Raw genomic sequence first — 20097 nt, 5'->3', positions numbered from 1 at the left:
TGGGGAGGGGGCTTTATTGGTGAAATGGACAGGAAACTGGTTGCCTGTCTGGAAGAAGATAGCAGTTAGAGTGAAATTGTAAGAAGAAAATAATGCCACAATGTTGTGTTCTCAACTCTGTCCTGGTCAGTATATTTATGTTTTTTTTTAATTACGTTCAGCTTACTGACTAGAGGCACAATAAGTGGGCCCCATCACTACCATCTGTGGGAGTTAGAGCCAGTGCAGAAGAACAAGAAGTAGAATACAGTAACAGAATAAATACAGTAAAGCTATGGTGCACAGGGATGAAGCCTTGACCGAGACCTGGACAAGACAGGCTTTATTAATGACCTGGGTACTGGGACAGTAAACCAGGGAGGTGGCAGTGAGCAGGCAGCATCCACCTACCCACCTTTGTGGGGAAACAAAGCTTACTGCTCGGCAAATACCCAACAGATGCTGGATGCCATAGCAGGAAGTGCCACAGTACGTGTCCACTAGTTGTGCATGCATGTTAAGTATGTTGCTTGTAACAAATATGGAAGTGTGTATGTTCAGGGGTCAATACTGTGGCCATACCCATTAGTTGCCATGGGATATGGGATTACAGCATAATTAACATTGCTCCATTGAATGGCTGCGTGATGCCACCCCCATCCCACCCACCCCCCAGAAGTCTCTCACTCCCAGTATGTGCAGTGGGGAATGCATGAGTGCAGATGCTTTCATGTCTTGGTATGCAGTTTGGAAATGAATGGGCAGAAAGAAGAAAGGGACTGATGGCTTTCAGGAATAGAAGAAGGTAGACCACATAAAATAAATGCAGTGAAGTGCAGCTCCAAACAGTGAACAATATAATTACAGTACAACTGCAATCCAGTTAGCAAAATGTTTACTACATGAGTGAAAGTCCATTCCAAAGAAATGCAGACATTGAACAGTACCTGCATTACAAAAGTGCAGTTAAAAAATTATGTTATCCCTGACAATGCATACTGTCAGAGAGAAAATGGTTCAGGTATGAACACAGCTTTATATGACAAGCAGTTCTAACATCATTAGTAGGATTTTTCTATAACTTAGAAACACATACTAGTGGTGTTTATTACTAAAATATATATCTAATCATACAACCATTTTGAAGCAGTTAAAAGGCTATAGTTCTGAGGTGAAGTTATGACCCAATGACACTCAGAAATGAGCATAAGTCACTGAATACAATCTTACAAGTAACCCTCAATCAACAAACATTAAGCTTACTAGAAATTTAAATCAATTTAAATTCTGTAGTGGTTTGCAGTGATGTCCATCTCTAGTATCATCACCAGCAAGTCTGTTAAACCTCTGATGCACAGAACTCAAATCAGTTAGCCTTCATCAACTTAGTTGCATAATTCTGTCATATAACAGCCAGTGAAGAAATGTATTCCAAGCAGCAACATGTATTATCAAATAAACTACAATATTTTATATGGCATAAAGCATCAAGTTTAATTTTAGATTATAAAGCATCTAGCTCTGCACAATTAATTATGCTTTGCTTAAATACTTATTTGTCCTTGGGTGTACTACAACCATTTCCAGGCCTTTTGTTTGCATTTTATATCAGAATCATCTACAAAAGCAGTGTATTTTCCTCTTCTGCTATGGCATTCTATTCCCATAGCTACAATATAGTGAGGAGGGATTGGCTGAGGATGAAGACAATCTGGACATTGATAGATAACCCTTGTCTCAAGTGGGAAGATTCATCAAAAAAGCTTTGTTCAGGTAATATTGCACTAAGGTATGTTGGTAAATTTATGACAGCTGGAATGATGTTGGCCAAGGTACAGGCAAATCTAGCAAGGACGGGGTGAAGGAGGCAGCCACCTCAAATGCAAGCAGTTAGGAAGCATAATCAGCAGCTTTGAAGAGATGTTGATTGGCCCATACCTAAAAACACACAGGCATTCTCATTATGCACTTAAACAGACAGCACTTCATAGCCCTAGTTGCCTAAATGCTGGACTTCTGTCGAAAGCCAAGAAGTATTAGCCTTACTGTTTGAAAACAGTGCACCTTCTTTGATACAATATAGAATATATCTTTGCTACATTTTATGAATTAAAGTGCCATTACAGTAGTTGATGAAGAAGTCACTTGAAGATCTTTGTTTTTGGTCTTGAACATTTTGGTTAAAGATGTATTTTGGATGGGGGGCTCCAGTTGGTCCAAACACCCACAACAGTTTACCTATCTATAACTCTGAGTACAGAACACGTATGCCTCCATGCACTAGGGCAACTGTGTTACCAGGCAACTAACCAAAGATAAAAAAAAAACTGGAGACAAGCATTTTCAGCAGGATCTACATACTAGTTTAACCAACTGCGATCTGGAAAGGGAGAGGCAATACTTCCCAGCCTGTTAAATGGTTCAAGCCATGAATTAGTGCTAAATGCCATTTAAGTCACAGTACACGGTGACAACTGTCAGAATTAGAGTTGGATCCAAACAGTTCCATCTGTAACCTGCAAATAGGGAGATGAAGAGCACAGGGTGGGGTGAAATAGGGAATGACAGCAGACAAGGCACAGGTCCAAGTATCACTAGTCAACTATATTTATGTCTGAGGATAAGTGAGAGATGAATTAACTTATTTGTTAGGCATCTCAGAAGGGCATATTTTAGACTAGACACACACTGCAACAGTAGTCCAGGTGTGGTACATAGTGGACAGTGTAGGGTGGAAGAGGCTGGCCTAAGTACTGATACATGATGTGGGTGAGTATGTGAGGTACATGTTGGTTGTGCTGTGTTATGCAGAGTTCAATGCAGGTAGATCGCAGGGCACGTACTACAACACAGTTTGTCCCATGCTATCCCTAATGGACTGCTGCTGGGATGTGACCTGTGACACTGGGGTATGGCAGGTGTGGCACTTGATGTGGCTGCTGTTGCCATGTGGGTATGGGAGCAGTACAGATGATGCTTCACATATCAGTGCCTACTCAGTAACCATAAGTGTATGTCCACCTGTACAAGAACATCCAGGGCAATGAAGTAACATACATGGCTTATGAAGTTCCCACAGGCAGACACTCTAGTGTTACTGCAAGCACTCCACAAGCATTGAAAGTAGAATTCAACACCAACAAAACTGACTGGACCTTCCAGGAACATGTGTGGTGGGGATATGGTTGTGAATGGCAACAATACATGGGATCACAACAGAGCAATAATACAGATCTGTTGCATGGTCACAGGTATGCCTGTGTATGCCAATACAGTGCCTGGAAGAGGATTACCAAAGACTGGGACCTACTGTCTCAGAGCACCCTCAGTTACATGGAGGAGTTTGTGGTGTGCCTGTTTCGAGGGGTCTATATTATAACATCAAAGTCTTAAAACTTCAAATGTTATAATATTGACCCTGTCAAAGGAAAAAACTTCAAAGACCAATTCACGTAAGGTTCAAGCAAGGCACCCTTTATTAACTTGCAGCAAGGAGACAAAGCATGCTGGCAGAATGGTTTGTCTGAACATTAATAATTAGTATGGCATTTTTATACAGTTCTTTCCATGTCACACAGAAATGTTACTTCTATTGCTGACGTAGTTAGACACAGCTTTCTGTATTGTTCTACAGAAAATGTTACTAGACTAATTGCTGAATAGTTGAGAATAACTGCTGATTTACAAAACATCCGAGAAAAACAACCTGGCCTTGGGGCTTGTTTTAGCCCACCACAAACTTTCAATTCTTCAATTGTGCAGTTCTAATATATGTGTTACATTTTGCCTAGATTCAATGTACATTTCTAGCTTAGGTACAAGTAATGCTGACTACGGTTTATACCTTCAAGCATCCATTGTGTTCTTATCAAAGCTTCTAGCAGCTGTGTACTTTCTCATGGCATAAGCAGAAAATCAATAACTCTTTGTTAAGTCTCATGACACTAGTAGAAATGAATTACTTCTTGTTATTTGCTGACATTAGCAGAAAATAGAATGCTTCTTAAGTTTCTAACAGCTGTGCAGATTCATGCAGTGTGAACAGAATAAATGTATTAACCCTTTTAAACCTCGAATGCACTAAACATAAACATGCATATTACTAATACATATTTTTCTAACAAACCCCAATTCAGCAAACTCTTGAAATAGTGAAGCTGCAGAACACCGAATATTTTCCTAGGGAAAGTATTCAATGGGCTGTTTGTGCAGCTTCGCTATTTCCTCGACTGTGGTGCGAAGGTGAAGGAGTGGGTTAAGGTAAGTGTACGAACAGACCGATGTAAGGTGAGTGTTTGATAGTTAGGGACCTTAGGGTTAGGGAGTGGGTAAGGTGAGTGTGCGATAGTTAGGGACCTTAGGGTTATGGAACGGGTAAGGTGAGTATGCGTTAGTTAGGGACCTTAGGGTTAAGGTTGGGTTAAGGTATGCGGAAAGCTAGTAGTGTGGGGTTTTGTGAAGTGTGTATGTGCGGATTATGTATTTTGGTGTGCTTATGCTGTGTGTGTGTATTCTCGGAACAGCAAATTTTTTTCCCTTTGAAAAAATTCGCTGTTCTGAGTGTTTGAGTATATCACATTTCAAGATTTCAAGGTCGAGCTTATGGTGTTCGACATTTTGGAATTTCGATAATGTGATATAGACCCATTTTGAGACAGAAAAAGGCCTCTCATACTGAAAAAAGTGTACACCAAACTTCTAGACCGACAAAGGAACCAACAACAGCAAAAGCAAGTGAAGAAGTAAAAAAGGAAAGTTGGTTCCAACACAGCACACCTTTAATAACACAAAAAACAGGGTAAGCGCTTTCACGGATGTCCTCCGCTTCATCAGACCATAGAATAACAAAAAACCTACTAGTGAGGCTATTTAAACATTGAACAGCCAGTAAGGAATGTAGGTTAACATGCAGAATTAACCCATTCATACCATGTAGGAAAACAGTCATAAATATAAAATGTGTGTGAAATCTTGTAAAAAAATGTATAAAAATGGAAACTCACAATTACAATGTTATTATAAAAATACATAGCATCTAAAACTTATTACATATAATATATATATATATATATATATATATATATATATATACATATATATATATATATATATATATATATATATATGAAACAAACATATATGAAAAACATACATAAAAAATTGCATGTATCACATGTATACAGAAGAATAAAAACTTGAAATAGGGTTGGTGGCCTATCACTCCTTTCAGTTGTTGGACTGTCGAAAGAATATCCCAGTTGTTCCTAATCACATCACAGACCATGCGTACATTGCTAGCAAAAGTCAGGGGCATCCTAATCCCCACCCCATTATCCGTTGTAGTACCAGTTGGAATATTTACATCACTCACAACATTGATCTGAGTATCGGATGAAATGTTCGAGAAATAGGGTCTACATCTCCCGTTCCTCTCTCTCCAAGCTTCACTAATCTGGGTGTCAATAACTGCATGTTTATAGCCCCTTTCAATAAATTCTTCCTTCAGTTTAGCTAAAGCCAATGTTAGTTGTGCATCATCACTATGGAGACGCATCATCCGAAAGATCTGCCCTCTCAAAACATTGAGCTTGGTATAGTTGGGGTGCATACTACTATTGTGTAGTATATTGTTCCTCCTGACACTCTTCCTGTACAGAGTAGTGGAAATGGAGTGTAGAGCATCTTTACTTACTTTCACATCCAAAAACTCTATCTCATCTGATGAGTATGTGTAAGTGAATTTCAAAAAATCATTCAAGCCATTCAAATAATGCAAAAACTGTAGTAAATTCTCTTCTGTATCTTGCCACAACATAAAAATATCATCCACAAAACGTTTAAACCATTTTATCGAAGCACAATATTTGTTGTTGGAAATGACAAATTTGGTCTCCTAGTTAACTAGTGAAAGATTGGCATAGCTATTGGCACAAGCAGTGCCCATAGCCACGCCAACCTTCTGGATGTAAAAAGTGTCATTAAAGATAAATGCATTATTCTCAAGGATAACCTCTAGAAGAGTACAAATAAGTTCAACTTTACCAGTGGAAAAACCATTAGCACAGAGTGAGTGTGCGATAGTTAGGGACCTTAGGGTTAGGGAGCGGGTAAGGTGAGTATGCGTTAGTTAGGGACTTTAAGATATATGGATAGCTAGTAGTGTATGTACAGCTTAGTGTAGGGTTCTGTCAAGTGTGTATGTGTGGATTATGTATTTTGGTGTGCTTGTACTGTGTGTGTGTGTGTATTCTCGGAACAGCAATTTTTTTCCCTTGGAATAAATTTGCTGTTCTGAACATTCGAGTATATCACATTTTGAGATTCCAAGGTCGAGCTTATGGTGTTTGACATTTTGGAATTTCGATAATGTGATATAGACCCATTTTGAGACAAAAAAAGGCCTCTCATACCTGGTGAAGGCCTGAATGTGGTGGTGAGCCGTTGCACTATCACACATCTCTGTTAGGGATACTACAAGTTGGCATTTCTGCATGTTAGTAACAAGGTGTTGTGGCACAGCAGAGTTGTGAACTTCTGGAAGTGAAGCACCACCATTTCTTTCCTACAGGCATGTTTGAGATACAGGCATGATAGCATATACCACAAGGTATGTTTGTTTTATGTTCTCTGCATACACTGTTACCATTAATAAAGTTAAGGCACTGGAGTGTGGGATTGTCATGTATTAACTGTTTTACACAGGTGGTACGATCATATGGTCTTCCCACTATTGAAAAGGTCGAGTCTGATGTCAGCGCTGCAGTGCAGCCTAATGATAACGGTGGTCTGAGGATACAGCCACTACTGGCAGTGGTAAATTTAGAGGGCATACTCCTATCCATGTCCAGTGACACAGCTATGTTGTCTGTGAAGCCCACTACCCACCTCTCCAGTGGGTGTGGAAGGCCAAGTTATACCTGGCAATCCTGCACAGAGTGCACCTTCACCCCCTGCTCATGCATCAGCAGTAGACAGTGGTGCCACTACAGAGCATTGGGGCAGTGGTAGGGAGTGGCAGGGCAGTGGTTATCAACACCATCGCTTGCACATATTGCTTAAACTGGTTATCACAATAAGCATTCTACAATGGATATACAAGACAGTACATGAGATGACTGGTTTACTGCATGACAGACATGATGACACATAAGAGCATGTAAAGACTAGAGCACCTGGTTGGCATGTTGGTGCCTTCACTACCTCCATGGAGCTAGGGATGACACCATTCCATGGCCACTGCTCATCTGCCTGTTCTTTGGATACACCCTACAGGGCAGGTACATTGAGGTGATACATGGCTACCTTATCACCGCCTACAAGAGGAAAGCTTTGTGCAGTACAGAGTGACTGCCCTTATAGATATAGCTTATGTGGTGGTCATGTACATGGCATGTATAGGCCATCACAGTCAGAGAGTTCAGAATCATTCTTGCCGCCAGTTGGTGGTAGTAGCATTCCTTAGAGGAGACACACCCACAGCCAAGGACATTTAGGGTATGCATTATTCCCTACTGAGGTTTCCTGACACCAGTCTCAGCTGCATCCATGCAGCACTACAAAATCTGCAGCAGGTGTGTCCCCTGCAACCAGTACTGTGCAAGGACCCACAACATCTGGATACCTGTACCTGCAAGCAGCTCCATCCATCACTGCAGATTATACCCAGTCCCCCCAATCACCCAACTACATGCGACAATGTGGAATTGTATGTTGTCTCATCCATGCTGTGTGGGTTCTATAACAGTGTCATGAGCCATGGCCATACCTCTCAACCTCTTAGAGGAAGAAATATGAACAAAGCCATGAATAATCGGGGACAAAGGCCCAAAAACTGGGGCATTTTTTAAATGTTGCTTTTATGCATTAGCATGCATTTTTCTGAAGGATATGAATTCTAAATCTCTTATGTATGCCATTGTTTTCTGACTTCAAGTCTCAATGCTTTGCGAATGATTTGCCAGAAAACCAAAATTTTATGAGGAAAAGACCAAAAATATGAGGCAAAAATCTGTACAGTTGAGAGTACCATGTCTCCAGGGCATATCCAGTATTAAGATATCCCTGTGGGTAGTTACTCTGCAGAAATTGCTAGTGTAGGTCTGTGGTCCAGATGTGGGAATCATGGAAACTGCTTGCATGGTACACAGGCACATTACACACAATATCTTGTGTGTTGCACACTGTGAAGATATGTGAAGGGTGCCAGCCTAGCTAGATAGGATTTTGTAGATAATTCTGTCATTTGTAAGTATTAATATAAGCCCCAGGCTTGTTCTCTTAAATGGAAGAAAATTATGGTAAATAAATGTTGAACTTCAAAAATGTAACTACATTGCACTCTGCTGGAGGAAAGCTGATAAGTCAAACCTTGTATAAATGTTTGATCTCAAAGTCAGAAAGTACAGTTTTGTACCTACCATAAATGTTGATGTTCGAGTGTTCACACTGCTGCAGTCATCACACTTGGGTTATCTGCCTGAGTTCCATAGTCTTGGTCCGGCGTCGGCTGCCATCGCTTATTCCCTGATGTCAGTGCGACAGGGGTATAAAAGAGGCAGCTGACACCATTTTCTTCAGTTTTTCTTGCCCCAGATGTCAGGTGCCCCCAAATAGGAAGGCAAAACATAATCCTAAGTAAATTACATAAGTAGAAAACAATAGCTACAGCTGTAAGCAAATACACCATATAGAAATACATCTTAGAGATTGTATAAACAGGGAGCTATCGATAAAACCCAGGTAAGAAGAGGGGAAGGTGGGAGGGTAACCTGGACTGCAGCAGTGTGAACACTCGAACATCTACATTTATGGTAGGTACAAAACTGTGCTATGTTCATCATGTTTCACTGCTGCAGTCATCACACTTGGGTTGAATCCCAAAGCTAAGGCTGGGCGGTTGGTACTAAACAGGGTTTGGAGACGCTAGTAGGCCCTGCAGAACTGCAGTGGCAAAGCCAGCTCTGGTTTTTGAGTATAGAGGTAAGTGGTAGTGCCTGGTGAAGGTGTGCACTGAACTCCAAGTTACAGCTTCCAAAATATCCTTGGTTGGTACCCCTCTGAGGAAGGCTGCTGATGTTGCTGTAGCCCTGGTGGAATGAGGCCTAATGTTACCAGGTACAGGTTTCCCATGGTGTGTGTAGCAGAAATGGATACAATGTCCTACCCATTTTGAAATGGTCTGTTTTGATATAGGCTTTCCTTGAGATCCTGCAGCATAGGATACAAAGAGCTGATCAGATTTTCTGAAAACCTTTGTTTTATCCAAGTAGAAACATAATTGTCTGTGAATGTCCAAAGAGTGTAGGAGCCTTTCCCCGTTATTCTGGGGGTTTGGATAAAAGGTGGGTAAATGAATGGTTTGGTTTAGAGCCACACTGGATACTACCTTTGGCATAAAGGAAGGGTTAGTTCATAAAGAGACTGTCTTGATGAAAAATGATGAAAGGCTCCACTGCCATTAGGGCCTGTAGCTCTGAGACTCTTCGTGCTGAAGTTATTTCTAGCAGCAGGGCAGTTTTCCATGATAAAAATTGTAAAGCAGCTGAAAAAGCTGTCTCGAAGGGCGGTAGTGTAAGTTTTTCCAAAACAAAATTGAGGTCCCAAGTTGGTGTTGGTGCTCTTCGGGGCGGTCTTATGTTCTTAGCCCCTCTGAGGTACTGTCTTAATAACGGATGTGAAAAAATAGGAGGATCCCTGTTGTAATGAGCTGAAACAGCTGAAGCGTGGATTTTTATAGATGAAAAGGAAAGGCCTTTGTGCAACATCTCAGTTAAATATTGCAGAATCTGAGGAATATTTGGGGCAAGAGGATTTTGGCCTTTAGCCTGGTTCCAGGCAGAATCTTTCCATTTGTCTGAGTAGGTTTTCCTGGTGCTGGGTCTCCTGGCCTCCAGAATGACATCCATAACAGCTGTAGAGAGAAGTGTTGACTGGTTGTTTAGATAATCTGCCATGCAGCCAGATTTAAAGTCTTGAGCTGGCTGTACAGAATCTGATTGTTTTGCTGAGTCAGCAGGTGAGGAATCTGAGGTAAAATACATGGTGGACCTTGAGCCATGTTCCTTAATATTGGATACCAGTGTTGGCATGGCCAGTCTGGAGCAATGAGTACCATTTGTGGCCTCTCTAATCTGGCTTTTAGCAGCACCTTTGCCAGAAGAGGCAGTGGAGGAAAGGCATACACTGTTAGTGTTTTCCAACTGAATGAGAGGGCGTCCACTTTCCAAGCTAGTGTCTGGTATGTCCTTGTGTGAAACTTTCGCAGTTGGTAGCTTTGGGGGGAGGCAAACAGATCTATGTCTGGGCTCCCCCATTTTGAATACTTGTGGGTCTAGTTTCCACTCGTGAGGAACCATATTTCTGCTTAGTTCGTCTGCCAATGTATTTTTCTTTCCTGGCAGGAATTGTGCCTGTAGTTGAACTTGGTAGGTCAGTGCTGTGTTCCACAAGGTCATTGCTTGCCTGCATAGGGGGTAGGAATGTGTGCCCCCTTGTTTGTTTATGTACCACATCACTGTGGTGTTGTCCGTCTTTATTACAAGTTGTCCTGGATGTAGGAGGTCCTTGAAAGCTGTTAGGGCATTTTGTACAGCTAGCATCTCTTTTTGATTGATGTGGAGATGCATTTGATCTGCAGACCATTTGCCCTGAATACACTGTCCTGCCATGTGTGCTCCCCAGGCATAATCCGATGCATCTGTTGTCATTGTTTGCCTGGCTGTGGGCAAGGTGAAAGGCTGACCCTTGTTGAGGTGACATGCCTGAGCCCACCATAGAAACTCCTGTTGAAGTCAGGGAATTAGTGGTATTATTGTTTCCAAGCTGTGGCTGTGTTGAGTCCATACGCTTTTCAGGTAACATTGTAATTTCCTCATATGCAGTTTGGCATATGGTATTAGTAGTATGCAAGATGCCATGAATCCCAAGGCCTGCAGAATTTTTCTTGCAGGGAGTTGGGTCTTTGTTGTCATCATTTTGAAGTATTGAGCAGTTGTCCTTGCTTGTCTGACGTGAGATAAGCCATCTGGGCCGTTGTATTTAAGCTGGCACCCAGGAATATTATGTCTTGTGAGGGCACTAGTTTTGACTTCTTTTCATTTACTGTGTACCCTAGGCAACTTAGTAGGTTTTTTACAAACGCCAGATGTTTTAAAAGAGTGTCCTTGCTGTCTGCTTGAATAAGGCAGTCATCCAGGTATGGATATATTTGGATTCCTCTTTGTCTGCAGTATGCAATTACTGGTGCCAGGCATTTTGTGAAGACCCTGGGCGCTGTAGATAAGCCAAATGGCAGTGCAGAGAATTGGTAATGAGTTGTACCTGCTATAAATCAGAGGTATCTTCTGCAATTCTGTCTGATAGGGACATGCAGGTATGCCTCCTTGAGGTCCAACATTACTAGCCAAGCCTTCTTGCCCAGCATGGGAAGAAGCTGCTGTAGTGTGAGCATCTTGAATTTGGGTACTTCCATGTATGTGTTTAGAATTGAAAGGTCCAGAATGGGTCTCCAGGCGTTGTCCTTTCGGGGAACCAGAAAGAGTCTTGAGTAAAATCCTTGTCCTTGCTCCTGTGTAGGAACCTGTTGAATGGCTCTCATGTCCATGAGTGCCGTAATTTGTCTTTGAGCCTCTGTCCATTGATTTGATGGCAGGTTTGGCATTCCTTTTATCCTTGGTAAACTGTGAAAGTGGAACCTGTATCCTTGAGTTACAATATTTAGGACCCATTTGTCTTTTGTGATAATGTGCCAATTGTCTGCAAAAAGTGCAAGTTTTCCTCGATTTGCTTGGCAGTCTGAGGGGTAAGTCATTGTGTTTGTCTTCTGATAGTTTGAGACCTGTCCTCTCCTCCTTTCTGGGTTGTGGCACCCCATTGTCGTGGCTTGTAAGAGCCTTGTGGCTGACCTCTGCCCCTTGGGTGTCTATATTTGCCCCTCTGTGGTCTGTCAGAAGTTGGAAAGGACTAGTTTTTGGTTGGCCAATTTCTGCTGAAATGAGGGGGTTGAACCTGTAAAAAATCCTTGACCGTCTGCATAGATTTTGCCTTATCCTCCATTTCCTTTAAAACCCCTTCTGCTTTCACACCAAATAAAACATCCTGCTGTAAGGGTGCATCCAATAACTTTGCTTTAACATGATCAGGTAAAGTTTGTTTTTTTAACCAAGCATGCCTACGAATGACAGACCCTGTTACAGCTGCTCTGCAAGAAGCTTCCAATGAATCAAATCCACATTGCAAAGTATGTTTTCCCACTTGTTCTGCTGCATGCAACAAATCTTGCATTTCCTTGTAATCAGGCTGCTCTGTATGTATGCTCATTTTTTGTTTTAATTGATACATCAAATATTGTTGATATTTCAGTATGTGAAACTGGCAATTTAAGGCCCTCATAGCTAGAGGTAGCTGAGGTATATACTTTCTTTTCCCATCTGTATAGTGCTCTAGAATCCCTTTCATATGGTACAGGATTTTTAGCAATAGAGGCCTTAACCCCTTTGGGACCCTGGGAAATGGTTTCTGGGTCAGCAACAGGGCTTTTATATAGGAATTTATGTGAGTCAGGGACTCTGTAGTATCTGTCTGGTTTGGCTGGTGCAGGAGGTAATGAATCTGGGTTAAGGCTAGATTCTGAATAATCATCATCCACAATGTCTAACACAGGTGGAATAGCAAGGGGTCTGTACTGGGGTAGTAAGAGGAACTCTCGGAGCCTTTTCTTAGAATCAGAGTAATCCTGGCCTTCCCAGTGGAAATGTTCCCTCATGGTATGTAAAGTTTCCCCAAAAGAGTAGTCTTCTGGGGGAGATGCTGAATGAATAGACTCTTCAGCATCAGAGTCTTCATAAGGGGGAAAAAGAGTACTCCTGTTCCTCAGAAGAATCTGAGGAAATGGAAACCTGATCAGAGGAAGCATAGTCCTCCTCCTGTCTAGGCCTTTTGTCAGGCGGGGGATGGGAACCCCTGGTTAGGGTAATTAAGTCTTTGGCCATCTTAAGCATCTGTTTCTTAGGCATGGGGCCTTGCACTGGAGACTGCTGTACAGGCTTCCTTACTTTTATTTCAGTCTTGCATAGGATTTAATAGTAAGAGTAGTCGGTCTGAAAACACCTTCAGCAACTGACGGCCTTTCAACTGCACCCGATCCCCTTCAGCCATGGAGTTGGAAGGGCCTAAAGATAAAGGCTCTGGAGGCCCTGTAATCTCTGCTTGGGAGTCGGATGCATGCTGGGGTTCTAAATCAGTCACTGAAAACTGGAGAACCGGCGACTGGCCTAGCAGAGGCCTCGGTGTCTGGTTTTATGCATCCCGGTCGTCGGTTGCTCTGATGGCATGGTATAATTAAATTTTCTACTAAAATAATGTTGGGCGAAATCAAACTGACATTTAATAGTTCGTTTGTTAAACCTAGCACAAAACCGACAACCTGTGACGTCGTGGTCTGGGCCTAGGCAAGGGATTCAATAAGAGTGAAAATCCTTATGAGGTATTTGCTTCCCACAAGAAATGCAATTATTAACTTTTTCTGACATCGGACTGAGGCAAGAAAAGGTTCCCCAATGGGGTACTTAGCTTTATTGAAGACTTCGGTCTGAAATTTGATTTGAAAATCTCAGGAGTCGGCCGACCGGCACTTGCGAACTGCTTCTGCTTCTGGCACCATGCGGCAAGAAAGACTGAAGAAAATGGAGCAAGACTTTGGAACTTGGGCCGACTGTGGGACCGCCTGACGGCAGATAACCCAAGTGTGATGACTGCAGCAGTGTAACACGTTGAACATCTGTGATGTCTAAACCAGCAGATTCTTTCTATTGTTTTGAGACCAGAGTTAATTGCTAGATTTTACATATATAATGTCTTTAATTACTGTGGTTTCCTGACCAGGTGCAAGATCAAAGCAATGTAAATGTAGAGTTTCTGTTAGCCTGGGAAACCAGAAAATTGTTATGAACGATGTAATCTGAAATGAGTCAGTGGTACTGTGTTATCAATTTAAGGAAAGAGAGAGAGAGAGAGAATCAGAGCATTTTGCATTTGTCTTCAGAACATCCAACATCACCAGCACTGTCTTGCTCTATATGTAAGTTTATTTTAGAACTGTGTTTGCACTTAGATATAGCTAAGGAATAGAAAGATTAGACTAGTTTATCTGTATTGATGTCAGAACTTTTCTACTGTATTATTTTAAACATTTCTCTGAACTCTTGACTAGCACTGTCTAGTAAGAAGTGTTGTCTTGTGTTTTTATTATTTATTATTAAATATTTTTAAATCTTTCAACTGCGGCTGTTTTGTGTAGAGGTAATTTAAGCTCTAGAGTACAATGCGTGTATATAGTGATACTGTACTACGCCACTCCAATAAGTCTTGCTGTTCAGTTACACTTACCATTTGGATAATAATATTGTGTGGGAGATTGGCATAATGGTTAAGGTGTTTACTTTACAGACACAAGGTACAGGGTTTGATTCTCACATGGTGTAATTGACTAGACTTAAAATAGCCCCCAAAGGCAGGTAGCCTAGTACTAATCTATGACTCTATGGCACAAGTATTGAGAGTCCATAAATCCCATGAGATGGCCATGTGAGGATGCAAGTCATGTCTACAGACTCAGGTCTGGTGTTTCTGTCCACACAATAACATTTGACTATGTCCCTGTTGTGGAGGTAGGTATATCAGGTGTATTCAGATCCAGCTGCAACACATAGAATGATGACATGCACTCCCATGGCCACTGGCTGGGAGGATGGTCCTTACATATACTGTTCAGCTAATGCAGATGTTGCTACTAGCATTTCAGTGCAATCTGTCTCTGTTAACTAAGATATGATGATGTAGTAATTCACTGTCCAAGATTACTTGTTTAACAGTTATATGTTTCTGAACTAATCTGCCATGGTGTTTACCCTCATTTGTATCTGTAATTGGTCTCATTACCACCATGTCACTTATTTCTGCATCACTATATTGCCATTTGCATATGATTTGGCCATGTTATTTTCACAGGAAATGCAACTGGGCTAATCTGTCTCTGAATTGCCCCCAATACATCACCACTCACCATGCAATGTACTACTTGTTTTTAAATTTTAGTTACACGCTTACTTATCCCTTTAAAAAGTCTGTAAATGAGTTCTTCACATGTCACTACATCTTTTTTGTGAAGCATCTGATATAAAATCCATGGCTAGAAGTATACATATTTACTAATATATATTTTTAAAGCTGCCAATTGTCCCATGGTTCAAAAATGTACAAGGGTTAAGAGACTTGCACCTTTAGGTTTATAGGTTCATAGTTTAGTATCAGGCTAACTGCCCTTGGTGGCCATTTTAACCCTAGCCAATTATTCCATTTGATGCTTAAAATTAACCTAGACTTACCTAACACATTCCAAGATCTATATTTATATATCACTCTAGTCATAATTACTAAATCAAAACATAGATATTTAAAGGGGGGGCCCATTCGTTGGAAAAAAACATTTAGGAGCTGCTTCTGTCTGTTAATACTTGGGAGGGCAGTCCTAGGGTAAATTTCTTATTTTCCATCCACTGATCCAAGTTATGCTTGAATGGGGTCAGGGATTAGCTTGGTTTTATGTCTCTGTTCTAGAGCAGAGGCATGTTTTGTGAAATACACCTGTCCCACCAAACTATGATGTTAATATTGTAGAAGATGTTCAGGTCCCTGGATCAAGTACTTCTGATAACATTTGACTTGTGGATGTGAAGTAAGTCTATCAATAATTTTTCTGAGGGTGTGTTCTATGCTAGACAAGGGTTATCTCTAAGCAGTCTGTAAGAGATGGAATACAGTAAATGGGCTCAGAGGAGGTCCATGCAGGACATATTGTTTAGGCTTTGTATGCATTTTTGTAAAGTATTTTTTAAGGTATCTCTGCAGGCATCCCAGTTGTTGTATGGGCCTTTACAGATGCATGCCAAAAGGGGCACTGTACTCAATGATTGGCCTAAAGAGGGCTGAGTAAATGGGGACAGTGATATCACTGGATACAGAAGCAATCCCCTTGTTTACAAGTTGTGCAAGAAAGGACTTACCACAGTGGACATATTCTGGTCAACAGTTAGGTCACTGTCCACATAAGTTCCTAAATCATAAACTACCGGGTCAACTCTTAGGAGTATGTCATCAAAGGGGTAGTTCCTGGGATGAGCCAACTTTCCAAAGGAGAAAAATAATGCATTTTTTTGGGAATTCAGCTTTAGTCCATGAGACTGGCACCAGTTATTTGTTTGACACAAGACTTCTCATAGGATGGTTGACTCTTTTGGGGATTTGTTCTCCACACGTAGCATGCAGTCATCTGTAAATTTAGTTAACAAGAGCCTTTAGTATTAGATTTTACTTCTGAGAAGTAGATGCCAAACAGAAGAGGTCCAGTTAGTGAACCTTGACGGACTCCACTGGTGAGTGTTTTTTTTTTTTTTTGTTTTTTTTGTGAAGGTAGGTTGCCTTATTTTGATCTCTTGCATCCTAACAATGAGCCAGTTGGCAATCCAGTGGGTGACAAAGGGGTTTATTTGTAGTTTATTAAGCTTTTTTATTATACCTGAATGGGGGATTTTATCACAAACCTTAGGCAGGTCCAGGTAGGTGGTGTGTACCACTCATACCTCTCAACTCTACAGATTTTCGCAGAATGTCCTCATATTTTTGGTTCATTTTTCATAAAATTGTGATTTTCTGTCAAATTAATGGCAAATCATTAAAGACTGAAGTTAGAAAACAATGACAGACATTTGCATTTCGGACTTCATACCCATCAGAACATTCATGCTAATGCAAAACCTGTTATTCTATCAACTTTTTAAGTTTATAAGAACAATATTTAAAAATTATCCTTATTTTTGGGCCTTTGTCCCACTTTTATTTATGACTTTGTCCAGATTTCTTTCTCCAAGAGGTTGACAGGTATGATACCACTTTACCTTCATCCATTGCTTTGGTGATTTTTTCAAAAAAGTCCTTCAGGTTTAGTAAGCATGACATGTCTTTCACAAATCCAAACTGGGATGAGTCCAGTGTTTGGAGATTCCCTAGGTCCTTACTGATTAATTCCATGATAATTATTTCCATGGCTTTACATATGAGGCTGGTCAGACTTATGGGTCTGTGGAAGGTCCTGCCTCATGCAGGAAAGGACTGTTACTCTTCTCCATTCACTTGGTACAAAACCCATATGGAGGCTAAAGTTGAGCAGTGATGTTAGGGGTGTGGCTAAATCATGCTTCATGCTATTCAAGATGCATTCTGGGATATTGTCAGGACCCATTGATACAGTACTTTTTGCTTTTGATAGGGCTTTCAAGACTTGATCTTGTGTGTTTGCTGGTGATGAGTCAGTTTCAGATATTTTCTATGAGATAGATGGCGGAGGAGTAAAGTTTGAGCTAAATTTATCAGCTACTAGGTTAGCTATATATTCTGTTTTAAAATCAGTAACATTGTTTACAATCAGCTGAGTGCATTGTTGCATTGTGTTCCTGAGATTATGATCAAAACTAAAAAAGAACTTCTGACTGACCTTTGCTTGGATGGCTATTTTTGCCTTGAGCTTGACTTTGGTCGATTTAAATTAAGCACCTGAGTTTGGCTTGTTTAATTTAATGACAAGGGCTCTAGCATTTGTGTATTCATGTTCTTACTTTTAACCAATGATATTTTCCTTTTATTCTAAAGTTTGTTGATATTAAAATTCCACCAGAGAGTTTGTCTTTGTGGTATGCCCTTCATTTGTTTCTACAGGGTACAGCCACATATGCAGCTGTTTTCATACTGGTATAGTTCAGCTGGGGATTTGAAGCTTGCTAATGTACCACTTAGCAGTAGCAGTTTGTCTTGGAGAACATTTTAAAGGTACTGGGGTCGGAAGTGGTTCCTGGATTCAGTTTTATTTCGAAGGAGACGATTTTATGGTCAGACCTAACAAGTGACAAAGATATACAAGGGATGATGCAAAATGTCCCTGTATTCATAAGGACAAGTTTTAAGATGTTATTCTCCCCAGGGGGTACTCTGACTAGTTGTTCCAGGGTGTTTGTATTGGCAAAGTCCAGGAAACTCTGTGGTTGTGCACTAATGGTGGTGCAGGTTTCCCAGTCCGCAATAGGATAGTTTAGATTACCCATGAAGATGGCATTGGGTTCATACATGAGAAGCTCCCAAATTAATCTCCTCTTAAAAGCGTAGAAAGAAATGGTTACAGACTACAGCAACATCTCTTGCTCTAACTGATTAGTTATGCCAATCCTTTTCTGGCCTTTCCTTTTAAGAATAATATAACTGTTTTATTCCAAATCATGTACTCTGTAAAGCCTGAACTTCTAGTAAGTTATCTTTGTTCTGTATGATTTTTTTCATCTAAGATGTACAGTTTAATTGTATGACTATTAAAGTGTGCAGTCCTCTTGTCTTTGAATATGTAATAGTAACAGTGTGATTTTTTTTCTTGTTTTCACTTTCATAAAGTCAAAAACAGGATAATAAAAGAAATATGTTATTTTACTATCTCCGTACTAACTATCCATCCAACTATAAATAAGTAGTGTGCTGCATGTATTGAGTTTAGCAATTTTCAAGACTTGGAGTAGTCCCTGATTCCTAAATATAACAAGGACCTTCTACAAAATTATTCTGCGAGCACAGGCTGATTTAAAACTTTTATTAATAGCAAAATCCCACAATGTTTGGCAGCAATAATAATTGCTTTGACCCTGGAATACTTGAGCTGAAGTGTTGGGTGTCTACTTGTCTTCCTTAAAACCATATCTTGTAGTACCTTTCCTAGATTTTTCAGTTTGATTTACTGTGTATATTATATAATGATAAATAAAATTACTTTTGTTTCTGTCTCGAGTTAGCTTTACTAATGGCCCTTCCTCTGCCTTTCCACAAGACCTTATAGTATCTCACAGTTTAATTTATCCCCATGGAGAAAGTCTTACAGGTTCTCACATAATACCTATAATAACCTCAGTTTCACTGTAGTGTGCTCACATTCTTTTAGCCTGAACTGTTTTTGTGTAGGCTAACAATGGACCTGCACTGTCACAATTCACATAGTTACTGCTTGTGCCATTTTTGTGTAGGCTGTTAACAATGACCACTGTTGTCACTATTCATATAGTTATTGCTTGTGCCGTTTTTGTGTAGGCTGTCAGCAGTGCACCTCTGTTGTCACTATTCACATAGTTATTGCTTGTGCTGTTTTGTGTAGGCTGTTAACAATGGACCTCTGTTGTCACTATTCACATAGTTATTGCTTGTGCTGTTTTGTGTAGGCTGTTAACAATGGACCTCCATTGTCGCTATTCACATAGTTTTTGCTTGTGCTGTTTTTGTGTAGGCTGTTAACAATGCACCTCCACTGTCACTATTCATGTAGTTTTTGCTTGTGCTATTTTTGTGTAGGCTGTTAACAATGGACCTCCACTGTCACTATTCACATAGTTACTGCTTGTGCCATTTTTGTGTAGGCTGTTAACAATGGACCTCCACTGTCGCTATTTACATATTTATTGCTTGTGCTGTTTTTGTGTAGGCTGTTAACAATGCACCTCCACTGTCACTATTCACATAGTTATTGCTTGTACTGTTTTTGTGTAGGCTGTTAACAATGCACCTCCATTGTCGCTATTCACATAGTTTTTGCTTGTGCTGTTTTTGTGTAGGCTGTTAACAATGCACCTCCACTGTCACTATTCACGTAGTTTTTGCTTGTGCTGTTTTTGTGCAGGCTGTTAACAATGCACCTCCATTGTCGCTATTCACATAGTTTTTGCTTGTGCTGTTTTTGTGTAGGCTGTTAATGCACCTCCATTGTCGCTATTCACATAGTTTTTGCTTGTGCTGTTTTTGTGTAGGCTGTTAACAATGGACCTCTGTTGTTACTATTCACATAGTTTTTTGCTTGTGCTGTTTTTGTGTAGGCTGTTAACAATGGACCTCTGTTGTTACTATTCACATAGTTTTTGCTTGTGCTGTTTTTGCTTGCATTCTTACACTGTTAACAAATTATGTTATATATTGCACAGTCTTCATGAGTTTTGTATAGACTTAGCATGTTTTCGACAACCTTTTAGTATGCAATCTAAT

The sequence above is a fragment of the Protopterus annectens genome, chromosome 6.part0 (genome assembly GCF_019279795.1).
Source record: "Protopterus annectens isolate FY-2018-M chromosome 6.part0, PAN1.0, whole genome shotgun sequence".
In the NCBI taxonomy this organism is placed as follows: domain Eukaryota; kingdom Metazoa; phylum Chordata; order Ceratodontiformes; family Protopteridae; genus Protopterus; species Protopterus annectens.
This window is presented reverse-complemented; position numbering follows the sequence as displayed.